Source organism: Adiantum capillus-veneris, chromosome 2 (assembly GCF_014529385.1).
Source record: "Adiantum capillus-veneris isolate H3 chromosome 2, ASM1452938v2, whole genome shotgun sequence".
NCBI classification, from domain to species: domain Eukaryota; kingdom Viridiplantae; phylum Streptophyta; class Polypodiopsida; order Polypodiales; family Pteridaceae; genus Adiantum; species Adiantum capillus-veneris.
This window is the reverse complement of record NC_140932.1, coordinates 135,649,208-135,669,679: the sequence shown is the minus strand read 5'-3', so window position 1 is coordinate 135,669,679 and position 20,472 is coordinate 135,649,208. Positions and strand designations below refer to the sequence as shown.

The 20,472-nt window shown below is 39.5% G+C and overlaps 1 pseudogene; it reads left to right on the top strand.

Moving 5' to 3' along the window:
- Window positions 1–14,708: 14,708 nt before the first annotated feature.
- LOC147463696 (uncharacterized) lies at window positions 14,709–15,879 on the top strand (annotated as a pseudogene).
- Window positions 15,880–20,472: the final 4,593 nt, after the last annotated feature.

Genomic DNA, 20,472 nt, shown 5'->3' with positions numbered 1-20,472 from the left:
ACGCGCATTATTGGAGTACTTATTAGCATGGGAAATATTAATAAAGTACTGAAGGGATTATTTGCTGATAGATATGGAATTAAAGAGGTAGCAAATATGAGAGGGTAGCATGATGGAACATTGGTTTGCCTATTGTAGTCCACTCAAGGTGCATAGGTGGAAGCAAAAAGAGTGTCTAATGCATATGTCCAATGATTGGACATCCTATTTATGCATATGCAGAAATGCATGGGAAACAATATGATGTGTAAGAAAGATTTTGAGGGGTTCTTCAGAAAGATGGTGTAACTATAAAAGAATATGACATGGCTTTGCAAGCTGGCACCCCTTTAAGAATGGTTTTTGTTGACGAGGATATGTGCTCTCCTCTTACTGTGAATTGTGTGTGAGTGTTGGACTCTATGACACTCCACCAATTGTAAGTTAATAGACTTCGACTCTTATGCTCATCTCATCCAGCATGAGCAACATAACTTAGATATGCTCAACTCTTCCAGCTTGAGCGTAAGACTAATAACTACGACTCTTAGCACAGAGTTTAATATGACTTGAAGCTTTGGAACTAATGCTTTTCTCATTTTATGGCTCGGCAGCCCGACTCTGATTATGCCAAAGAGTGTTTTTTGCACCCTGGCGACTTGACTTTTTACATTCTTGAGCTTACTACAAACATTTCTTCAGGTAAACGTAAGCTTGAATCCTCAAAAAGAGGATTAGTGAAGGACCAAGTTGGCATTGAAGGTTTCTTTTGCCATACCTGTTTTATCATCTTTGAATTTGCATTCGCGTTGGTTGGGTCGGCCTTCTTTGATTATGAAGACTCCATTGTCCTTTTGATTCTCCAATTGGGCATGTTGATAGAAGTCTTTGATGTTGTTGGAGGCCTTTGTTCACTTTTGGCATCAGGCTTTTGACTAGGAGCATTGGAAGACTTAGGAATCCAAACCTCTTGATGACCTTTGTTCCATTGTTGACTTTGCTTCGCACTAGGTCTTGTTGATTTATTGATATCTTCATGCAGGTCTGGTGTAGTTGCAATTGGCTTATGGTGGACCGGTAGCCAAATCTTTGTATATCCTTCGTAAAATCCTTGTCCGAGAGGAAGATTCTTTGAGATCCGTCTCTGTTTTGTGTCCTCTTGTGAGTTGTGGTAGACTTCAGCATCTTTTGATGTTGCTTTGTCGTATACCTACTGCTTAGGTATCCTAGGATATTGTCGAGGTTGATACCTTGTGGGCCTTGTTTCTTGGGAGGGACTTGAAGTTACTTCATATGCTCTAACCTCCGGTTTTGGCACCAATATTTGTCTGTTACCTCCATAGTACTCCTGTTGTTTTAAACTCCATTGTGATGCTATCCATCCCATGTCTTTGTCTTTCTGTGTTGATTTCCAGTTTTTAATCCAAACCGGATCATTGACTTTGACTAAACTGCTTTGAACAAACACTTGCTTGAATTTCCTTTGCTTTCTTGAGTACTTTGGCTAATATATCTTTGCTTTTTTGGGTGTCTCCTTAGAGGGTTCAGTTGGGTCAGCAATTGACTTGAAGTTATGAAAGCTTGACTTGCTTGAAGAAGCTGATCCATGAGGGGTCTTTGATGTAGAGGCATATGTTGTCACACCTTCTTTGCTAATCGGTGGAAGTCCCATTTTAGCTTTAACTTTGTCGGCAAGATTTTTCTTTGATTCTTGTGACTTGTGCAACTCTGAATCTAGCATTTTTTGTTCTATTGAAGATCTTTGTCTAGCTTTTCCATGGGCTCATCTTGATCTAACTGTGTCTCTATGGAGGGTAGCTTGAGACTTTTTGTTGCAATCTGACTTACAACAGCTGATTCTGCTGGCAATGAGTAATTGAGCTATGGACTTCCTAATGCTTCTTGGTTGACTGCAACCTCATTCTTCTTAACTGCTGGCTTTGGTGCATTCTCTGCTCAATAGCTTCAGTGGTTGCTCTTTGCTTTGTTTGATCTGCACTTGCTATTACCTGATTTTCTTTAAGCTCTTCTGAAGTTCTGATTGATGGAGATGAATCATCTTCAATAAGCTTTTCTTTGCATCAGTCTCCATTTTATTTGTGCTTGAGGACTTTGTGCTATCGTCGCGAGTGATCAATCTTGGTCTTCATCCTTTGTTTTTTGTGATGACTCCGTCATGTTTGCATTCTGTATCTCTAGCATCTTCTGGCCCATTGGCATTCCCATTATGATGTCATCTGTCATATCTTTTGCTGTGATCACATGGAATTGAGTTGTGGTGATCTATGAACTTACTTCAATGGTGGTGGTGATGATTCCCCATCATTCTGCTCGTTTGTTTCTTGATATGCTCACAAATTCAGGAGCATCTTGCAGCTGTGGTTGGCCACATCTTTTCTAAGTGCAAAAGGACATGAGGTTCTTGTCTAACTGAAAATCTAGCTTTACTTCACTTGACAGCTTTTCTTCGTTTCACCAACAATGTTGCACTTGATTGTCTCACGATTTGTTTCTGTATTGACTTCTTTTGCTATAGCAGCATCCTTTGGTTGATCTTTATCTACATTTTCTTTGCTTTGACCACCTGTTTTAATCAAAGTTGACTCCATTGGCTGTAATATTGCACTTTTTTGCAATTGTTGAGCATTGTCTGCCTTCATCTGGGTAACTCTTGATCTTAATAGATCCACTCTACTTTCTGGCAGAATCTGTCTCTTCGGAGGAGATTTTGGTGGTGACCTTTGTGTAGCCTTCTGGACTTTACCTTTCATTGACTTTGACTTTTTTTGTCACTTGTTCTGGTAGCTTGAGGCTTTGCACCATATTTAGATAGTCTTTGACTTCAGTCGGGCCATCCGTAGGGGTTTGTACAAGATCATGATCTTGCTGGTATTCGTTACCATGTGCATCTTGATATGCATATGTGAGCTTGATCACATGTAACTGTTTGAACACTATGGGATTTGTTAGCTTTTGACTCTAACTTGTGGAGATCAGCAAAAAAATTTGTCCATGATAATCTTCATATAAGCATTTGTCTGCAGATTCTGATGGAATCTGGGTCAATTGAAAACTTTCAACAGCCATATGATCTTTCAATGGTTTCTTCTTTAAAGAGGTCTATTGGCTAGAAGCCCTAGGGCTTCTAACTAGTGTAGCATTTCATGGTATTAAAGCTAAGCTTGATGGATTTACAGCTCCCCCTTCCTAGGGTGATCATTATAGCCTGCTTCATTGTAAGAGTTCAAAACTGTTTGGCTCTGATTTAGTCTCACCTTTTGGGTCTATGAAGGTACACTTTGGGTAGCACTATTTACATTTGGCATTTGCAAACCTTCTACATAGTTTCCTATGTATCTTTGGGAAACATGACAAATGATTCCCCAAGTTAAGCTGTAGATAGCATTATCTTTGCCCTGAAATTGTCTATCCCATGGGTCTCCAATGATATGAGCTTCTGTGGTTTCAGGACCCAAGGCGTCATAGATGCTAGACTCTCGTCTATATCTATGATTGTTTTGGTCAAAGTATATGTTCGTTTGGTCACAACATCGAAGCTTGATTTCCGATGGAGGAGGGTTTGGCTCTGAACAGATTTCTGAGTTCACTCGGGTAATATCCTTTAGCTCTAGAGAGGATGGGCTATAATAGATTCTTTTCTTTGAAATGAACCATCCTTTCGGAACTATCATTGGACGCACTTCTATGAGCTGGTATGTGGGTCGTTCAAACACTGGTTGATCCTTTTTGTACAGTTTTCCTTTTTGGTCTACATAGTGTGCATATGAATTATGTGTGCCATACAATGCTAACATCATTCTGTTTGATGTGTCCCTTAGACTTGTGAATGATTGCAGACTTGTGGAATTGGATGCAGAATCATTTGCAAATTTAACAGTTTTTTCAACCTTTGGTGATGTCTCGACACCTTGACTAAATTCATGCAAGAATTTGTTATTCAAGAATCAATTTTAAGCTTTTCAGGTGCCTGTGCATCTTTCTGTTCATTTTGAATTTGCAGTGCTATTACTTGTGCTTCTAATGGTAATGCAGAATCATCTGATTGCATTAAAAGTGACAAGTTAGATGCACTTACATCAACATTCGCATATCCAATTTGATATGTACCTTGCTTGGCGGTTGATGTATCTCTGTTGTCTGGATTTCTTGGACAATCTTTAGGAAAATGTCCACCTTTTCGTCCACAATCTGAGCAATACGCCATGACTGGTGGTATTTCATCTGGCTATATCATGTCAAGCTCTTGCAGAGAAGTTTATGTTTCTGTGTTTGCCAAGTTGTCGGCATCTTCTTTCAAAAAACTGAGCGTCAAGCTGTAGATTGCTCCATCTAAACCTTTGTACCGTCTTTGGCTTGGTTCTCCAATTAGATTCGCTTCTATTGGTTGATCTTGCAATTCTGGCTCTCGACTATAGATCTGACCATTGTAGTCCATGTACAATGACCCTGATTGCATATGCACTAAATGGATGCTTTGCAAACTTGTGTAGATTTCTGGATAACCACTTGGGTTAATTTTTTGCACTTCTATCTGCACTTCATCTTTAACACTAGGTTGGTAATGGGACACTTTTATGTCCTGTTAAGTGACCATTTTCCTTGAATTATGTCAAGAGTTTCAGAATGTATTTTGAGGTGCTATCTATCTAGAAATTTGTCTCATGAGCTGAAAAAAACTTGACATTTTTGTGGAATATCAATTCCATCTTTGACCTTGTCCTTGCACAACATTTCACAACCTAAACTGTGTGAAAAAACGGGTCCTGTTTTTGGCGTTTTTCAACTTTTTGCAACTATACCACTCTAGAATTCATGTTTGTGAGGTCTATAATGCTAGAGAACTATCTTTAGTAGTCCTCAACGCGTCTTGATGCTTCTAGGGAGAAATTAATGTTAAAGTTGTAAGTTATGACCAAATTACAAAAATTGTCAAATCCTGTTTTTTAGCCAATTTTAGCTCTTCTATGATTTTTTTGGTGGCTTTCATGATATCCAAATGCAGTTTTGATTCTCTATGTCGCATATTGTAACATAAAGCTAATATTCCTTGAGTTTTGGGGCACCTAATACCCTATTTTGCACAGTAGACAACGATGGTTGATTTTTTCAATTATAGAAGAAAACGAAACATTCTAGTATATCAAGTATAGCTTTTTCAATATTGCTAGTTTCTTGTGATAACTACATGCATTTTGTAGGTAGTAACCATATCTAGTCATAAGGATCAAATTTGTCCAGATATTGAATAGTTTCTATGGGATTGTACAACTCATAATCTTGAACCCAGTTTTTTCATGTTTGCTGTATTTAGCACTTCATCATTGTCCCCAAGATTCCCCTTGGTAAGAGATGTATTATTATTTTGGCAGGCTCCATGTCTCCTTATGAACCTAAAGGACAATAGGGAACTAAGAAAACATGCATATACTGTTTGTATTGAGCGTGGCTATAGAAACTTTGATGATAGGTTTGCAGAATGGTAAAAATTCAACTTTTTTGTACCTATTTCTTTTGGCAAAACAAAAAATAGTGGGTGAGAAGCAATCATATGTTATGATCACCAACCCATTGAAGTTAACTAGGGAATTTATCTCAAGTCCTACAAAAATCTCTAATCTTATTTTTATGCAACAAAGCGTAAGAAATGACTGTTTTGATGAAAATGTACTGGTCCATCAACTTTGGAGGCTTGGTGTGACCAAAAGATGAGAAATTTTACAAGTTTCTTATTTTTTCCATGTGTAGTAGGCCTTGAACTATAACCTCATGAAAGGATTTTACAAAATGAGTGGATCTACTATGGTTTTAGAGGTTTTTTTCAAAACCCTGAAAGGACACTTTTATCTCCTGTTAGGTTACCAACCTAGTGTTAAGCTTGCAATACCTGGCTCCACTGAAGGCTGTGAACATCTGGGAGTTCTCTGAATCTAGCTTCACTCTTATCAATAGAATCTTGGCTCCTGTGTTGCTTTTATAGCTCATAAGATATCTATGGCCTTTTGTATCTGTGTACAAAAATTTATCCCCATTGTAGCCATATTTTCTCTGCTGTACTTGGATTCTCAGCTCGATTTGAGTCCATGTTGGCTCAATCCACAAAAACTATCAATTGGCAAATTCTAGTATTGACTAGCAGAATTTCTCCTGTTCGTACTAGCCTAATCTGCAACCGTATGCCAATTGTGCTCCTGTTTGTCCAATTGAAAGCTAATTTGCAACGCAATTACTCGCACTAACCAATTTCTAGCATATAGAATTTTGGAGATTTGACTGCCGCTCAACTACTTCGAGTTGGTCGATTTCTCGCTTCTTCCGGTTGATCTGATTCGCTTTGCGCGGTGTGCTCGATTTGCGGTGTTTACTCGGTGTGCGATACACTTTTTCCGTCTTTGATTTTTTATTTTTGACGCTTTCTGGCTCATTCTGATTTTTTTAGGCTTTTGCTGGCTTTTCTAGCACTTTCGGCGACTTTCTTTTTATTTTTATTAATTATTTGTGAAATTTTAAATTTTCTAATTTTTTTGATATTTTTACTCTATTATTGGGAAGTTTTTTATTTTTCACAAATTTTCTTTCGATTTTTTGAATTTTTTGATTTATTTTGATTCTTTCGAAAGATTTTGGATTTTTTGTGAATTTTTCTGTGAGATTTTTGGGTTTTTTTAAGATTTTCTATGTGCTTTTTACTTTTCTGTGAATTTTTTTCTCATATTTTTCTTGTGAATTTTAGCATTTTTTTAGTTTTTTACTTTTCTTGTGATTTTTTTCTGTCCATTTTTTAATTTTTCTAGAATTTTTTATGAGTTTTTTTATTATATGATGATTTTTCTGAACAATTTTGATTTTTTATGAATTTCTAATATTTATTTATTTTTTTGAAAATTTTTATGAGTTTTTTTCTTTTAATTTTTGGTGAATTTTTAATCCCTTTTCTATTTTTTATGGATTTTTTTAAAATTATTTTTTATGGTTTTTTAATGTTTTTTGTAATTTTGATTTTTTTTTATAAATTGACATTGACAAAACAAACAATAAACAACAAAAAAATAAAAAATTACATGTTACTTACCTGTGGGCCGTGGTGAGATGGCGGGGCTGAGTTGACTGCGTGGGTTGTCAGCGCCCTCTTCGGCGGGCAGAGTGGGGGAGGAGTTAGGACCTTGGCGTGCATTCACTGCGGGGTCTAGTGGGCTACAATCAGCGAGCAACGAATTTGCAGCGCGCCAGCAGGGAGAGATGTAAGGCGGCAGTCAACGCGACAACGTGTGCAGTTTCCATGTGGCAGGGCAGAGAGAGAGCCGAAGTGTGGGACAGCGCGTGCAGCGGGACAGGGTGGGTGTGTGTTTATTCACACGTGTGGGCAGCGGCTCACGAGGGGTCATGGGTCCATGGCAGGCAGTACAAGGAAAAAGACAAGGAGGCGGAGCTCATGGACAGAGAGAAGAGAGAGAGAGTGAGAGTTAGAGAGAGAGAGAAGTAGAAAGAGAGAGGAGAGAGGGGGTTAATAATCGGAGTTTGGGAGAGGAGAGAGAGGGAATAGAGAGAGAGTGATAATAATCGGACTGGGGAGGGGTGGGGAGGAGAGAGAAAGTTAGAGAGAGAGAGTGAGGGGTGTGGGGTAGGTTCACGCTGAGCGAAGAAAAAGAAGAAGAGTATTTTTATGTCGACAAAAATCTATCGCAAGGGACCGTCAAGATCTAGCCGACGAGCAAAATTTACACACCGCAAGGCACGGAACTCGCAACTTGAACCGCCTTTCTATTGTTATTATTATTTATTTTATTGTTTTCAAATTTCCAAAAATGCCAAAATTAACCGGAAATTAGCCGAAACTCCAAAAATTACCAAAAAATCCAAAAATTTACCAGAAAAGTCCAAAAATTTCTAGGAATCTTAGAAAATTACCGACATTCACAACCGAACATTTCTGATACGCAAAAGCGTACCGAAAATAGCAGATTTTATCGAAAACGCGATTTGCGACACAAATATCAACCCGGCCTTCGAAAATAGCAAAACGCTCAAAACTCGACTACTGAGGGCACGAATGCGAACAAAATAATGCCGTAAAAATGCACACACAAAGTAGCTCGAAAAGATCGCAAAATCAAATTTGTTATGGAATTATCCAAAAATTAATGCAAAAACTACCAAAAAATTTACAAAAATTATCCGAAAAATACCCAAAAAAATTCCAAAATTTCTCCACACATTGGGGAATAGTGCAGCCAAATTAAATTTCCAAAATCACATCAATTCAATTGCCAAACAATTTATCAATGAAATCAAGATAAGGCAATTAAACCGGCAAAATTATCGACAAAATTAAGTCAAAAATTGACGCAATTAGAGTGTGTAAATCACTGTTTTGAGCACAAAAACACAGAAATTAATCATTACACACATTATTTATGCAATCAAAACATTGAATTAACCATGCAAATTAAACACTTTTTTAGGCACACACACAAGTTAAAAAATTGGCAGTTTTTACCAATCTTTAGGTGCGCACACAAAAGTGTTAAATTTGTCAGATTTGCAATGTGACTTCACAAATCAATAGTTGGGCATGTGCACACATATCAATCATCACAATTCAAAAATAAATGCACACATTGATTTTTAGGTGCTCAAACATGGGCAAAACAGTGCACACACACCTAAAATTAGCATACACACACTCAATTAGAATGCATACACACTTGATTTTAATGCACACACACTTGAAATTGACCATCCAAGCATGCAATTAACTAAATTAGACATTCAATTAGTAACACACATTCATCAATTAGCAATTGAAACTTATCAAATCATACACCACCAATTCTTAAAAATTTTGGCATTACGACGGCGTGAAAATGAAAAATCGCAAAATTTTCAATCCCTAACATTACATTGCATTGCATCAACATAGCATAGCATTACATTGCATCTTGGTGGGATATCTACACAATTCTACACATCTCTAGATTCTAGGGAGGTTGAGAATACCACCTTAATTACCTTTCCGTTGAAGATCAATTGGATGGTCGATTGCTCCAATCCTTCATAGCACATCAGTAAGTTAGCAAAAATTAGTCAAATTAGCAAAGGGTTAGTGAGAAATTAGTGTGTGTAAATACACAATTGGCAAGATATGGTCACACATTAGGGAATTATGAACACAATGCTTCATGCACACACATTCAAAATCCACAAAAGCATAAACACACAAGTGAAATTACTAGTGAAATTAGTGAGGGAATGCATTCGTTTATGCCAAAATTACACTAGCGTAGGCCATCGTCCCCGGCAACGGCGCCAAATTTTGGGGTTCCCATCGTTGCAATAGCTCCAATGACCAACAAAATTATCAATCCGGAGAGATAAGCTACCCGGCTAGGGCATGGAAACACTCACACAGTTAGTGAGCTAATCGTGGCAACACAAATGGTTAACTCTACTAGGTGAGCTTCTCGGCCTATGGAGGAGCGAAGCCGCAATGAAGGTCAATCTCCATATCCACTTCTCTTCACCTCTAATCAAGCCAATCACACACACTACGATTGCAAGACGCACACAACACTAATCCTATCATGCAACACACTAATCGCAAGCACACACACATAGATCTATCGAGCACCACACTCCAATCAAACCTACATGCACACACAAGCAAAAGAGGACAATGACACAAGATTAGAGAGGGATTAACCACTAATTAGTTAAGATCTAGTCTAAGAATCATAGGCAATCATAAGAAGTCAGAGAGAGGCATAGTGAGAGAGAATGAATCATTGATTAGTGTTAAGCAAGTTTCATGAAGAAGAAGAAGCTCAAGGACTCCATAGCCACACACCTCAAGAGCTCTCACCAAAGAGTGCTCTCAACAAATGACTTGAGAACCCTAATTTCTTTTACACACTGCCTTATATACCTAGGTTAAAAATATGCAATGTTCGGGCGCCCAAGGCCTTTAGGGCTCACCACTTACTGAATCTACAACCTAGGCACAGTAAGTGACCTATTCTTTACAACTCGGAACTCCCATTGAGCCCGTAACACATTAGAAATATTACAATTGCTTGAAATAGATCGGGAATTTACAATACGTGACCATTTTGGAAAACGTGAAAAATGTGTAACTCCAATCTTTACTGCTTCTTTGCATTCATCCTCGACGTGCATTCGTACGTCTTCGATATTTAGCAGCTTCTGTTAACTGACATTGACTCAGTTAACATTAGTATGCATACTAGGAATCATGTTTGTGATGACGACGTCTCTCAAACACCATGTAGAATTTGTCACTCTACTTAGGAGGATGAAATGGACAAAAGAGCAGACATGCTTGCGGCAGCTATGTCTCCCAAGCACCAAATGGATTAGTCATCCATCTTGGAATGATGTTGTAAGGTAAAAAGGGATCCTCTACCCGCTAAGACAAATTGACTAATGACTATGGTTTTATCTCTTTTACCTCGTAATCGAGGACGACTATGATTTCAAGAGAGAGGTAATGTCATTAAATCTAATATCTAACCAACCGAAATGATTTTCTCATATTGAACTGATCATTTAATATGGGATAATAAACGGGCACAAGGGTTAGAATATAGACATGTGCTAACGGATCTATCTCAACACGGAGCCAATGGTAAAGGGGTCCCAATGAGAGATGGTCTGTCAAAGAGCAAGGTTAACTAATGGAGCTTAAAAGACCTTAGGGTTAGCTTCATTAAAGACCTCCAATGGTTAGTGTTAAAAATCCTTTGACCTTAGGCAAGCTAGGGCTGAGCTTGAGGTGGGAACCCGACCTAAGCTTGAGGTGCTTGTTGTGCTTGACGACTAAGGTGCGCGCTTGATGACTAAGGTGCTTGAGGTGCTTGTCGTGCTTGGATGACTAAGGTGCATGCTTGATGACTAAGGTGCTTGAGTGCTTGTCATGCTTGATGACTAAGGTACTCGAGGTGCTTGTCATACTTAATGAGGAAGGTGCTTGAGAAGCTTCCCATGCATGGAAGGTAAGGTGTTTGAGTCAAAAAGAGACCTTACAAACTTAATGAGGAAGGTGCTTGAGAAGCTTCCCATGCATGGGGGGTAAGGTGCTTGAGTCAAAAAGAGACCCTACAAACTTAATGAGGAAGGTTCTTGAGAAGCTTCCTATACATGAAATTCCCAAAGCTACGGGAATCTTTGACTTAACCTTCCACTCACCCAAAGGGCACCCCTTTTCTCAAAGGGCACATGGAACACATGTCAGACTCTCCCTATGCTTAACCACATGGTGTGCTTGAATGCTATTGGTTGGGCTAAAGAGGGGTCCAATGAGCTTCTAGTTCCATCCAACAAATATCTAGATGTTTTCTAGCTCTCTCTCTCTCTCTCTAAGGAGTAATGAGGACACTTGTCCAAACACTACCCATGTACTTGAATGAATGCTCCATATGATTGGATAGGGGGGAGAGGGGTTCCATGAGCTTGAAGCATGTGTAAAAGCTACAACTCGCCCCAAGCAAGCAAGGGGGGTGCTGGGGGAATATACACCACACACACACTCATTTTGTGGATCCATTCTCAGTTGGTGAAAGTTGAGGAACTCCGCCTCCTTCTCCAAGCTTGTGAGAAGTGAGAGCCTACACCAACACTCTTGGCTATGGAATGCAAATTCAACCAAGAGCCATGCTTCAATGCTTAAGCTTTCCATCTTCTCCATCTTCATTACTATGCTATTATGTATGCTAGCAAGAAGAGCCATGATAAGTGAGGAACTATTTCTTTCTCCTATGGAATGTTTCTTCTTCCTCTTCCCTATCCTCATTCCCGGCTAGCTCTCTCCACCTTTGAAGGTGTTTGAGGCCTTGGGACTGAGGGTTGGGATAGTTAATTCTTTCTACAAATTTTATGTTATGTTTGTGATGCATGAAGCTTTCCATCTTCATTGCATCACCTAGGTCACAAGGACCACAAAGATTGTATTGTACCAAGTCTCTCTTGATGGAAGAAACTATAATACAAATGCCTATTGGAGCAGGGACCGGCTCCGTATGAATCCGTTCCTCAACTATTGTCATGTTCTCTAAACTCTCTCTCTTGCAAAAGTATTGTTCATGCCAAGTTAACTAAGTAACATGTTTATGTTGCTACCATCAATGAATTTCACTCGCTATGCTCACAAAGTAATCTCACAAAAGTGCTTCACCTAATTTCTTAATTACACTACTCTCAAAGTTCATAGGCCATTTCCATTACAATGGCCATCCAATCTGTTCATCTGTGAATTGTTGAGTGCAATCTCGTGATTAGGAAAGAGTTAGGAGCAACTGATGGCTAGGCACAAGTGATTGGGGAGGGAGGCAACATGAGGCTCCAAGGTTTCACCCAAACTTTGTTGCGTGCAAGGAAACATGTGAGGGCCACGAAAATCACACGGAGATTGCTTGTCAGGAGGTCTTAGTGAGAGAGGACGACGGGTGTAGGGACAATGGCATGCACGCAGGGAGGCGAGGTGATGAGAGAAGGAGCTCAAATAGAAAGGGAATCTTAAATGAAAATGTAAATTTAATAAACATAAAAGATAATAAAACAAATTAGTGAAATAAGTCTTGATGAAATTCTTACATCAAAGGGCTCTTTATCAAGACTTTTCACCATGGGATCAAACTCCTATGAATACTTTAAAAAATAGCATTTAAAAGACCATGATTCCTTTTCATTCAAGACTTTTTTAAGCATCCTTGGGACACTTGTCATGCAAACAAAAGTGAACGGCTTTTGCCCATAGTGCACTAAGGCCTTTAGCAGGCCAAAAATTGTAAGTCCCTTTTTGGACTACATAAGGAGTCCTTAGTGAAGGGTGGATTTTTGGGTGCAAATCTAGACCATTGGAAAAAACTTGTCAATTAATGCCACATGACAAGCTAATTATAATTTTAAATTATTATTTTTAGGCCCTTGTGAGAGGGTGTTGACATTTGTGTACCTCTGTCTTTAAAGAGGGACATTGAGTTTTGTGTCAAACATTATTTTTTATGTCTTTGGAATATATTGTAATGTAAATAGTTCATTGCTACACTTTTTTAAAACAAACATAATATGCTATTGTGACACCTCATATTTAAAAATAATAGTGTCACTTTCTATTTTTCTCAAAGGCTTTTTATTAGGAAATTCTTGTCAATAGCCTTATGTAGGCCATAGTGAAGTTTCACCTTGTTTTTTGGCCTGCAGAAGGCTATAGTGGGGTGGGTGGAGTTTTGGTGCAAATTGTGGACCGTGGATGCAAGTCGATCAGATAGAGGACATGTGTACAATCTGCTTGTTGGCCTGCTGAAGGCCATAGTGGAGTGGGTGGATTTTTGGTGCAAATTGTGGACCATGGATGCAAGTCGATCAGATGGAGGACACATGGACATTTTGCTTGTTTTTTAACATTTCTTCTAGGTTTTTGTGAAAGGTGTTGACATTTGTGTCCCTCTTTCTTTAACGAGGACCATTCAAAATTGGGTCACACACAATCTTTTTCGTCCTTTTCCACCATTTTTTTGTTATTTTAGTTTGTGAAAAAGTCCTTTCATTTAAGAGCATGGGCTCCATTTCATTAAAAAATTTAATATGCCAATCGATTGAATTGTTTTCTATAATTTTCTTGAAAGTGAAGGGGTTCCTTAATGTTAGGTCTTTTCTTGATGTAGCCTGAAGTTGGGCAGGTCTCTGTAGGTCGACTGTGGACTCTGAAGTCTGTGCATTCCATGCGGTGCATTGAAGGCCCGTCTACAGGACGTCATGGGATTAGCACACAGGAGGCCGCGGCTTCTCTTGACAACGTGTTCATGGTCTTTTTGTACTACCGCCTGAAGATGAGCGGCTCTCTGTAGTCCAATGTCCGGGAAAAATGTGTCTCAGCATAGTATCGTGTCGTTTTCAATTTCAAAAATGCCGATTGAAGGCAAGGGGAAAAGGAGAAATTCCACCCCAACATAAAGAAAAATAGTGTTAAAACCCAAAAATGCCGATTGAAGGCAAGAGGAAAAGGAGAAATTCCACCCCAACATAAAGAAAAATAGTGTTAAAACCCAAAAAATCAACCTAATTTTCTAAAATTTCCTCTAGGTAAATTCAAGGAAAGGAGTTTTGTATGTTTGCAAATTTTTCCCGAACACTGTTGTAGCCAGACTCTACGCATGTGGTGCACTGAATCTCTGTGTGTGTGATGTGATGGGTTTATTATATGCGAATTGTCATTTTCTTTGGTCTAGTTGAAGACGTGCTCTAGCTCTCTTGTGAAGCTGGCCACTATAGCATGTTGAGAGTCCTATCCTTCCTCTCTCTCTCTCTCTCTCTCTCTCTCTCTCTCTCTCTCTCTCTCTCTCTCTCTCTCTCTCTCTCTCTCTCTCTCTCTCTCTCTCTCTCTCTCTCTCTCCCCCCATCGTAAGCCTCAATCCAAGAGCACCTAAAATTGGGAGGATGGTCCACGTTGAGCTTGCTCCTGAGTTCTTTCCACCTTCTTGAGTCGAGTGCTCTCTCTCTCTCTCTCTCTCTCTCTCTCTCTCTCTCTCTCTCTCTCTCTCTCTCTCTCTCTCTCTCTCTCTCTCTCTCTCTCTCTCTCTCTCTCTCTCTCTCTCTCTCTCTCTCTCTCTCTCTCTCTCTCTCTCTCTCTCACGCTCCTGTGGCTATGGTTTAGGGCATGTGCTCCGCCAATCTAATCCATATTATGTTTTACCTGGCCTCCAAGCGAATATCCTGCATGTGCAAACAGATTGCATGAGGTTGTTTCTGCTGGCTATGGAGTACATTGGAGCTTTGGCAATTTATCCTCTTCAGGTTATGTGAGCCCTCTCAGCAAGGGACAATCAAGCAGTGAATTAAATAATTCTCCTTTCACAGATGCGATAGTATCTGTGTTTTGGGACCTTGACAACAAGCCCCCAACATCATCTCCATGCGATGCAGGTCTCTACCTTTGACTTGCTGCTTTGCTATTTGGCTCTGTTGTTGAGATGGTGGCATATGCAAACCACCATGCTTTCATGCATGTCCCAAATCGGGTGCGTGAATAGAGGTGCAACATAAAAGAGGTAGATATTTTTTAAAAGAAAGGCCTTGTGCAACCAAGGCAACCCTATGTGTGCAACCTTTATGGTCAAAAATTCAAAACTAACATTCTTCTCAAGAAGAATTTTAAGCAGCTTCACGAGATAGAGCATAACAAGAGGATGACAAGGCTGAATTCTCTCAAGGGAAAGAAGAAAGAGAAATACAGAGTGGCGATGCTTATAAAGATGCAGATGTATAAAGAAGTGGCAACCCAATACCGGTTCCAAAGGTTGGCTAGATTTGCCCCGAGTGGGTATCTTTGTAAAGGCAGTGCAGTATAAGCCTCAAGCTGCAAACATTGAGCTAAAGAAACAGATGGAAGACTCCATACACAAGGGCATCAAATGTATTGTATCTGACGACATGGATATCGCACGGATTCTTGTAAATGCCAGAGCTTTGGATCTCTAGACGAAGCTCTCTAGACTGTTGTTTTTGGAGAGTCTAGGTCATTGAAAAGATATACTAATTTCTAGTTTCCTTGGGAGGACATTGTCAAGGTGTACTGGCACAAGATTTCCAAGAATCTATTCAGGCACAGGTTGTTTATCATGATTCTTCTTGGAAAAGAGAACTTGAAGTATTGGCAGGATTCCGCAATAATGATTTGGATGTGGAACTCAAGGTTTTGGTTGTGATGTGCCCGTGCAAAATGCTAGCTTTTCAGCTTTCTCAAAGGAGGAACAGCATGATGCACATGGGGTTGCATCAGATGATGACATGGAGTGGTCTTTTGGTGAGGACGATGAAGAATTTGATGATGAGTGTGACTTCGATATTTGCAATGATGACGTGGTTTGACTGCCTTGTACTTATGTTTACACAACTCAAGGGTAGAGAAAGGTTATGATTGTTTAGCTATCTCTGAAGACAAGAGGCAAGTTGGCAGCACATGATTGCAGCTTGATGTTTTGGGTGTTGATTGTCTTCTTCATGTGGAGTAACTTAAAGTTCGTGCGGAATCTTGAATGTCTTCTTCATGCGGAGTAAAAGCTCCATGAAATATGGGGTTGAAAGCAAGTCATTTGTTACGCGTGTCCTTTTCAATGTGCCAATGTTGGACCTTCTTCTGTGCATTTTGTATAAAGGGGTTCAAGCTTTGGTGTAGCTTAATACGTGGCTTCACTGCGTTCAAGTAAAATTTTGAAGCAAACAAATGGCTTTGCTGCAATGGATGCGGATAGCACAAGTTGCCTCTGCCTAGGAAAAAGCCTGTCGTTACACTTGTTGTACGGTTATATCTTCACACTGAGAATCTTTGTAATGTATTGCATGGCTAATGGCCTTTACTCTTCAAATGTATGAGCTAGGTGTAACTACCAGGCAGAGAAATTGCACAAATTGATGTTGTGTTGGTACTCTATTTGAGTCATCAAACGCAATTCTATTACATATGTTCTTCTCTCCAATTTTTTATTTCCATTCGTACGTTGAATGTTTCTTTGACCATGCTATTTACATGTGCATTTGTAAAGTTGATTCTTAATGAGCAGCAAAGGCCATGCACAAAGTGTTGGCAAATGAAGTGACAAGCTCTGGTTGAAAGCGGATTGCAATACCTCGATTGGAGTTTGTAGGTTGCTTGTATGATGGGGTATTGTCCATCCTACTGGAAATCCTTTACCACAGCTTATTACTACCATACTTTGATGGTGTAAGTGCAAGTGCTTTTTCCTCATCACTCCTAAGAAGCATATCACTACCATATTGCTTCATTGGTGGAAGTGCTACTAGGGATTTATTCCCATCACTCCTAGAAAGCATATTGTGTTGACCACATATGCTTGAATTGTGTAGTAAGTGCAAGAAATTTGTCCTCATAGCTCCTAAAAAGCACATTAGTACCATGCTTGAATGGTGTAAGGGCAAGTGCTTTTGCCACATCCTTACTCTGACAAGCCAATGATCTCTTTGTGTTGCTCATGTGAAGGCCTTCTTCTATGCATTACTATCAAGGGCACCCCTAGCTTCTCCTCCCAAGAGAAAGGCTCCACAGATCCTCCACTCATATACAACCTCTCCTCAATATAATTATATATGCATGCATCCTCTCCATCATCCTCACCACATTGAAGACTTTGTTGAGCACCTCTTATCAAAGTAAAGGTGCTAGGGCTCACCACTATTCCATTCTTGCTTCACATAGTGATACCTTTACACAAACCAAGCAAGAGTTGTCCTTTCAGTTGTGTTATAGCACTACTTTGTACTTTATAGAAAAGGAGAAGAAAGCCGCTAAATGGATCTGAGTACCAAATTTGCATTTGTAAAGGGAATATAAGTTCTCTCTCTCTCTCTCCCTCTCTCTCTCTCTCTCTCTCTCTCTCTCTCTCTCTCTCTCTCTCTCTCTCTCTCTCTCTCTCTCTCTCTCTCTCTCGTTCAACTCTCCTCGTCGGTGGATAGATCTTTAAGGTCTCTTCGTTAAAATTCTTCTCCTCCTCCTCTTTTTCTTCTTCTTCTTCTTCCTCTCTCTCTCTCTCTCTCTCTCTCTCTCTCTCTCTCTCTCTCGTTCAATTCTCCTCATCGACGGATAGATCTTTAAGGTCTCTTGGATAGTTCCCTGCGACGTTAAAATTCTCCTCCTCCTCCTCTTCTTCTTCTTCTTCTTCTTCTTCTTCGTCCTCTCTCTCTCTCTCTCTCTCTCTAGAATCAATCCTGGAGTTCATGTCTCATCGGAGATCGTTAAGGGCCAGAGATCGTTAAGGTTTCCAGAATAACCTTTGTATCACCTAAGTGTGGTAGATTGGTTATCCTAGTTCCTGTTACACTATTAGGTCTTGAGTTCAAGACTCATTGGATAGATCTTGGGATTCTTCCTACCACTTAAAAATAGATCCTACAAACACAACTCTCATCTACTTTTACATTACATTTCCTTAGCAGGCCACTGTGATTCTTCACCTTGTTTTTTAATATCTTCTCTAGGTTTTTGTGAAAGGTGTTGACATTTGTGTACCTCTTTCTTTAAAGAGGATTATTAAAAATTGGGTCACTCATAATCTTTTTTGTTCTCTTCCACTTGTTTTTTGTTATTTTAGTTTGTTAAAAAATCCATTCATTTAAGAGCATGGGCACCATTTCATATACAAAATTACTATGCCAATCAATTGAATTGTTTTTTATATTTTAATTTGATACAAACCCTTTATTTAAGAGCCTCACATGTGTCCATTTCATTAAATTGTTTAAGTATACCAATGTGACCCTTCACCTTGTTAGTTTCGATGGGTCCCTTTATTTAAGAACCTAATGACTTTCTTTGCAACTTTTTTATTGGCCTGTAGAGGCAATAGGGACCTAGTGGAGAAAGCGTGCAAATCGACAAGTGTCGCACGTGTGCAGAGGCATTAAGGCTAGGGCTTTCCCCATGGTAAGTCCCTTTTGGGTGAGGTCATGCAGGCATGCTTCCTCTGTAGCGTGTCAGTGAAGGTAGGCGCCACCTTTGTGAAGGAGGGTGAGGTGATCTTTTTCGCGTGTTGGTATGCTCTTGTGCGGCATCTTTCACGACGTTCTTCACTGATAGGAGGTGTGCTTGAGGGCGTGGCTTGGTTTCCTATCACATGGCGTACTCTCTGGTTTGACCCTCGATTCCCACCAATTCACAATAAAAATTTGCAGACGATCTCTCTCTCTCTCTCTCTCTCTCTCTCTCTCTCTCTCTCTCTCTCTCTCTCTCTCTCTCTCTCTCTCTCTCTCTCTCTCTCTCTCTCTCTCTCTCTCTCTCACACACACACACACACACACACACACACACATACACCCATCACCTCAATAATACAATTACCAGTTCCCTCTCGAGTACGACCAGCATTGTCGGTCGTGTATTTGGACAAGATATTGCTTCATATTAATGAGCACAGCACAATCATATTTTGAGAGAGAGAGAGAGAGAGAGAGAGAGAGTCAAATGATTTTCATTTTGAGCTTGTTTGTGCATCACAATCAGCTCTTGTCTGTGATTCTGATAGAGAGACATAGAGAGAGATAATAATACAATGATGAGAGAGAGAGAGAGGTCACAAACGACAATGTCTCTTTTACTCTTTTTGTTGACAAAAGGAAAAGAAAAGGGTTCTCTAAGCTGTATTTTAATTCCCATTTTGAAAAAGAGAGAGAGCAGACATGTCATAAATGATGATGATGTCTCTTCACATGGTGTACAGCTTTTCTTGATTGGGGCAAGGTCAAGGTACATGTGAAAAATGAAGGTTTTTAAAAAGAATCAAATAGTACACCATCCCTTATTTTCATCATTATTTTAGGACATGTGCATGTGCCGGTTAGTGCGGTCACCAACTTATTTGTACATATCTTGGATTGATCATAGTAGATACACCAACTCAGCTTTTGCTTTACTTGCCTCGATCATCTCTTCTTCTTCTTCTTCTTCTTCTTCTCCTTCTTCTTCAACTTGTTACAGAACGTTTCTGCAGGAAAATCTCAATTCTAGTGATATGATGACGATGATGATGGTCAATGTATTGTAAGTCCAAAGCTCAACTTTTCCTTAATTACTTCATGCGGCCTTGCCATCATCTCTTCTTCCTCCTCTAATTCAGCTTGTTATATATTATTTTATGCAGAAAAACAATATGATGCTCAATATTGTTCTATATTGGATTCCAAAGCTCATCATTTTTTTCTTGACATCGATCTTTGCAAGCTTTACTTATTTAGAAGCTGCTCTGATTCCTCCCCCACCATGAAGAAAACTCATGTCATCAAGTGTATTGTCAAATATTTCAATGAGAACATCCTGGAGATTGTATCCCATGTGTTCAACAAAATCTTTGCAAACTCGGTGTTGCAAACTCAGTGAACCTTAACTCGTTAGCGAAGTGGTTGATCCAGGCATGTGCATTTTCTACTCTTTAGCATTCCCCCCCACAAACACATCCACACATTGGATAAGATGCAGAAAAGCAATCACTTTTGTTTGGGCATCCACCTAACAGACACACACACAGAGATGCATATCCACTCCATTAGCATCAATATGCCTGCATGGACAGCATACTCAAATTTAGAATGGAACATTCTATCTACACGCATGTCAGATGTATCCGTTGTGGGTGTGCTTAGATTGGCATCTCTTTAATGTTCCCACCTGCATGACAAAATGATCTCATAGTGTAAATAGAGATGCAAATCCACTCCATTTTCGCTTATTCATGCGCATGGATGGCATGCTTAGATTTTGCATTGCACCGTCTACACACATGGCACCGTCTACGCACATGCAAGTTTTTCAAGTGCAACAAATGCATTTCTCACATAGTGGGTGCAAATTTTGTTTTTGTTGGGGATGGAAATAAGTATGATACTTGTGGTGGCATATGTCCTAAGAATACATCTGCAATTGCAGATGAGGTTCGCATCCAGTTTTTTGCACTG